A 6000-nucleotide genomic window follows, 5' to 3' on the forward strand; every position below is an offset into this window, starting at 1 on the left:
ACAGGGAAACGTCCACCTCACAGAAACACAGCCAGCCTCCCACATTTCTATACCCTGAACCCACCTCCACACTACACAAGTCACAGCCACTTACCAGGCGTCTCATCTCCTGCTTCTTGCTCCCCAGACAGCGACTGCTGAGACTGGCTAGACACCTCTGGAGTGGAGAACAGTTCCTGGTTGCCTGCCCCACTGGGTGACCCCACCAGGAGCGGTACATCCTCATCTAACTCAACCTCTTCATCAATAACTTCGTCCTCCAGGTTAGGGCCTCTTTCCGCTGCCTCCAGGCCCGCCAAAGCATCCGTGGTGGTGGTAGTGAGGTTGCCACCGACAATAGTGTCCAGCTCCTCATAGAACTGGCAGTCTTAGGTGAAGCACTGGAGCGATGGTTTGCCTCCCTTGCCTTATAGTACGCCTGCCTCAGCTCCTTTATCTTCACTCTGCACTGCAGCGTGTCCCGATCATAGCCCTTTTCACACAAACCTCGAGAAATCTGCCCGTAGGTATCCCAATTCCTACGGCTCGAGCACAGCTGGGACTGCACAGCCTCCTCTCCCCATATACTGATCAGATCCAACAGCTCTGCACTGGTCCAAGCGGGCAAGCATTTGGTGCAAGAACTCACCATGGGATGAGACCGCTCCACGCCGAGCCAGCAGGAAATGGAATTTCAAAAATTCCCAGGGCTTCTAAGGGGAAGGGGCAGATGGTTGTTTACCTGGCTGCAGGGCAGTGGAGTTCAAACTGCTGACCAGAGTGGTCATGAAGGGCATTGTGGGACACCTCCTGGAGGCCAATTAAAGCGTGAAATCATGCATGGTGTCTACACTGGCACTTTGTCAAGAAAAAAGACGTATTTCTCTCATTGGGGTGGTTGTATTTTGTCACCAAAACCGGGTGTTTTCCAGACAAAAGTTGCATCACAGTGTGTACACACGCACTGTTTTGGTCGACAAAAGGCAGTTTTTGTTGACAAGACTTGGTAGTGTCGACCTTAGTTATATCCAGAACCCACACTGGCTTTGATAATTATTCATGTCCCCAGTAATAATACTTTCAGGGAAGCTCCAAATTATTAATAAATTGTTAATACTATATATTTCAACTTGAACTTGCTTTCAAGCAATAATCAAAGCTCTCTAATGTTTATAAATTTCAAAAGTAATTAAAAAACTTGTATAACAATTGTGTAACCGTATAAAGTATTTTTCTCTTCAGACAAGGTTAAACATGTTTATTTAGGAAAATGACTGAAGCTGGTCATTGCAGTGCTATATTTGCTGTCTGTCCATTTACCGTGCACAACATGATTGCTTTGTTACTGTTGGGCCCATCCTTGCAGATGGTTATATGTGGAAGTGCTGTTACCCACATGTAGGATCAGGCCCATAGCTGGAAAAACTAAGGTTCATGTGAGACAAGTTTAGCTTTCCTCCCCAGGTGGGGAGGGCGAATAAGAATCAAGGTGATCGTGTGATTAACTCAGAAGAGACCTGGGGAAATAAGGGAGGAGGGGCCAGGTACCTGGGGAAGGGAGCTCAGGTGGGAGCCTAACTTCATCTAAGCGAGGCTCAGGCAGGGCAGCTGCTGAGCAGCGGTAGCTGGAGGGAGGAAGTAGCTGCAGGTGTGACTGGATCTTGGAGGGAGGAAAGGAACAGAACCCATCTCAGAGAAGGAGAGCTGTGGGGCTGCAGGTGCCAGAGAGAGAGACTGACCTGAACCCAGCTCTGGGACAGAGGGCTGGGGACTCTAGGCTCAAGGAGAGAGGCGTGTGTTTGAATTCTGCAGGAAAGACACACACTCGGAGCTGAGGGTCTGTGCTCAGCTTGGAACTGAGGTGCACATTTTATTAAAATGGATCCCAGAAGGGGAATGGGTTGATTATCTGGCTTATGTGGACTTGTTAAAGGGCCCTGAGCAGAAAGGGAAAAACCCACCCCATGTCATAAGAGTGTGCTTGGGAGGCCACTAACCCTGCTACAGGCTGGGTTTCTAGGGAAAGGATCCTGATCAGCTGTGGCTGCAGGGGGAGGTAACTTCCCCAGGGGTGGGTGGGAGCAGTGTTCCCTCTATTTTTTTCCATCCATGTGCAGAATTAATTTGATGTGCACCATATCAAAGTACTGTGCAGATATGTGCCACCAGTAGAACACCAAAAAACCTAGATGTAATATATATTTTAAGAAAGTTACCATAGGGATAATTACTCCATCCAGGACAGGTTAGGCATTTTAGAACTCACTACTGAAAGAATTAAATTTAACCATAAGACAGAAATAAAAATTATGAAATGCACAGACCAGTCAAAAAAGTAAAATAACACACTTTGAAAGAAGTATCAAAAAGTAACAACAATACAAGTATGTGTTGGAAGGTGAGTGTGAAAGACTGTGTGTGTGTGACAGAGACACACCATGTGCATGTGTGAGAGACAGAGAGACGTGTATTGCCCCTTTAAGTATGCTGCCCCCCCCCACTTGAAGTACGCTGCCCTTTTAAGTAGATCAGCATGTTCAGCCACAGCAGCAGCTGCCAGCAAGCTCCCTCTGTCCTGAGCCCTGTCGTGTGCCCCCTGTCCCCGCTCTGTAGGGATGGGGACAGGGATGGGGGGAGGCAGACACCTGACATCAGCACCCCCCTGTCCCCGCTCTGTAGGGATGGGGACAGGGATGGGGGGAGGCAGACACCTGACATCAGCACCCCCCTGCCCCGCTCTGTAGGGATGGGGACAGGGATGCGGGGAGGCAGACACCTGACATCAGCACCCCCCTGCCCCGCTCTGTAGGGATGGGGACAGGGATGGGGGGAGGCAGACACCTGACATCAGCACCCCCCTGTCCCCGCTCTGTAGGGATGGGGACAGGGATGGGGGGAGGCAGACACCTGACATCAGCACCCCCCTGCCCCGCTCTGTAGGGATGGGGACAGGGATGCGGGGAGGCAGACACCTGACATCAGCACCCCCCTGCCCCGCTCTGTAGGGATGGGGACAGGGATGGGGGGAGGCAGACACCTGACATCAGCACCCCCCTGTCCCCGCTCTGTAGGGATGGGGACAGGGATGGGGGGAGGCAGACACCCTGACATCAGCACTCCCCGTCCCCCAGCTCTGCACACCAAGCAGGAGGCTCCCGGGCGCAGCTCCAAGGCAGAGGGCAGGAGCAGCACACGGCAGTGGGGGGAGGGACACCTGAAGTGCGCAGCACTTGATACCCTGATGAGCGGCTGCCCAACCGCGCAACTTAGAGGGAACTTAGGGTGGGAGGGTGGCTGATCCCCAGGACAGATCATAATGCGTCTTCCCCAGGAGAGGGCAGGATCCAGGAAAGTGTACACAGGCTCTGAGTTTATTTCCTCCTCTGCCTCTTCCCTGTTGTGTTGGCCAACACACACTCTCCTTGCCTGGCCTTCTACTGTCTCCCTTCATAGGAATGGGCAGGGGTGCTACGTGTGCATCCAACAGGCTTGGTCTCAAGATCTTGCAAGACAGGGGGATGGGGTGCGGTGGGAGAGACTCATGCTCGGTACAGGATGTTATTGTGGTCAGGGAAGCGGGTGTGACCAGCCTATAGACCCATAGGTGCTGAATCCCTCTCTCTTCATCCAGTGGGGGTGATGCAGAGCGGATGGGAGAGGGAAGCAGGAAGGGTGAGATCTCACACACCAATAGAGCTTTGGGCAGTGATGGCTCTTTCTTGGGTTCGTCGTTGTGTTTGCAGAGGACTCCTTCAGGCAGTGGAGCAGCCCCAGCCAGAGGAGGAGGCTCTGGAAGAAGTGGACCTGGGCAGTCTAGACATTGCACTTAGCCCTCGAGGAGCCCTCGAGTCCTCTCTGGTGGTGCCAGTGATGGAAGGGGAGCAGGTGTCAATTTGTCTGAAATTCTCTCTGTCACGGAGTGTGGGGGGACACAAGGCCCTGCACCCCCGGCTTCCTGCGATTCACCATGACTCTCAGCCAGCCAGTAAAGCAGAAGGTTTATTTAGATGACAGGAACACAGTCCAAGACAGGTCTTGCAGGCACAGACAACAGGATCCCCCCCCAGTTAGGTCCATCTTGGGGTCCCAGGGCATCACAGCCCCCTTGGGAGGTCAGAGCCCTGTCTGCCTCCCAGCCATTCCACCAGCCAGCTCCCGAAACTCTCTCTCCAGCCTTTGTTCAGTTTCCCGGGCAAAGGTGTCACCTGGCCTCTAACCCCTTCCTGGGTTCTCACGTTACATGCTCAGGTATTCTCCCTCACGGCCAGTCTCCCATCCCCCAATGCAGACCAGCCTAGCCAACCTCCCCTGCCTTCCCAGCCAACACTCCCCACTCAGCATTCAAAGACCACATTAAGAACAGTCCCAGTTCGTCACATCTCTCCCCCCTTCAAGACCGAACTGAGCGGGGTCACTTCAGCCAGTGACCCGGGGAAGTTCGAACCTATCCCCATTCCCGTGGATGCCCCAGCATCCCTCCCATTCCTTGGTGAAAATTACACCAGGCCCTTCCAGTTTCACGCCCCCCCCTTAGGTCGGGTGTGCTCGATGGCACTTGTAGTTCGCATATGGGAAGGTTTATGCGGCCCGTGCCCTTTTCCCACCCCAATACCCCTGGGGTTCCAACTGGGCTGGGGTTTTCTCCCAACGTTCCAGTCTGGAGGTCTGTGATTCGGGCTCTCTTGGTTCAAAGCCCCCCCTTTTAACCTTGGCCACCCTCTGGAAAGGCTCCTCTATGCTGGGCAAGGGTCCTAAAGCTGTTTTCCCCTTGTCCCAGGCCTTCCTCCCCCTCTGACAGGGGTCACAGAATCGGCAGTACTGTCAGACAGTAACAAAGACCCCAGGCCAGTAAAAGCTCCGTAGCAGCCTCTGCTGGGTACGCCAGGTTCCCTGGTGCCCTGAGAGGGGAATGTCATGGGTCCGGTACAGCAGCTGGCGGCGATACTTCTGGGGTACCACCAGCTGCCTCCTGATCCCCCCGACTCCATTTTCCCTGGGGGAGCCCATTCTCGGTACAGGAACCCCTTCTCCCACAGGAACCTTTTCCGGCCACGTCTCCCCATGGTCTGTACCGCACTGAAGTTGGCCAGGTCCCTTATCTTCCGCAAGGAGGGATCTTTCTGCACCTCGGGCTGGAACTCAGCAGCTGGGACAGGGATGGCCACCTGCTCTCTCTCGCTGGCAGGGTCTGAAGCCGCAGCCTCCCTGAGCCGTGTCCCTGGGCGTTCCCTCCCCACCAGGTTAGGGTCCTGCGCCTCGGGCAAGGCACCCTCCCCGTTGTCAGGGCCAGTGGCGGATTAATAATTTTGCCGCCCCTAGGCTGGGAAATAATTGCCGCCCTGGCCCCACCCCGACTCCGCCCCTTTCCTGCCCCCATTCCAACCCCCTCCCCAAAGTCCCCGCCCCAACTCCACCCCCTCCCTTCCCCTATTGGATCCCTTCCCCAAATCCCTGCCCGGGCCCCGCCTCTTCCCCCAGCGCGTGGCGTTCCCCCTCCTCCCCGCCCGCCCCGCGAAACAGCTGTTTCACGGCGCAAGCGCTGGGAGGGGAGAGAAACAGGACCCGCCAGCGTGCTTGCAGAGGAGGCAGAGGTGAGCTGGAGCAGGGGGGCGGGGCGCGGAGGGGAGCTTCCGCCCCTGCAAATTTGCTGCCCTAGGCCTAGGCCTTGTCAGCCTAGGCAATAATACGGCACTGGTCAGGGCGTGGTGCCCCTCGCCGGCTCTGACTGCGGGTCACAACCAGGGCACCCTGGGGGTTGCTTGGCCAGTCCTCCAGGTCCCCCCCCCATCAACACCTCAGAGGGCAAATACGGGTGTACCCCCACGTCCTTGGGGCCCTCCTTGGGCCCCCACTTCAGGCGTACCCTCGCCACGGGCACTTTGACTGGGGTCCCGCCCACCCCTGTCAGGGTCAGGTAGGTGTTGGGCACCACCCGATCTGGGGCCACCACCTCGGGCCGGACCAGCGTCACCTCTGCGCCCGTATCCCAGTATCCATTGACCTTCCTCCTATCCACCTCCA

The sequence above is a fragment of the Emys orbicularis genome, chromosome 13 (genome assembly GCF_028017835.1).
Source record: "Emys orbicularis isolate rEmyOrb1 chromosome 13, rEmyOrb1.hap1, whole genome shotgun sequence".
Lineage (NCBI taxonomy): Eukaryota > Metazoa > Chordata > Testudines > Emydidae > Emys > Emys orbicularis.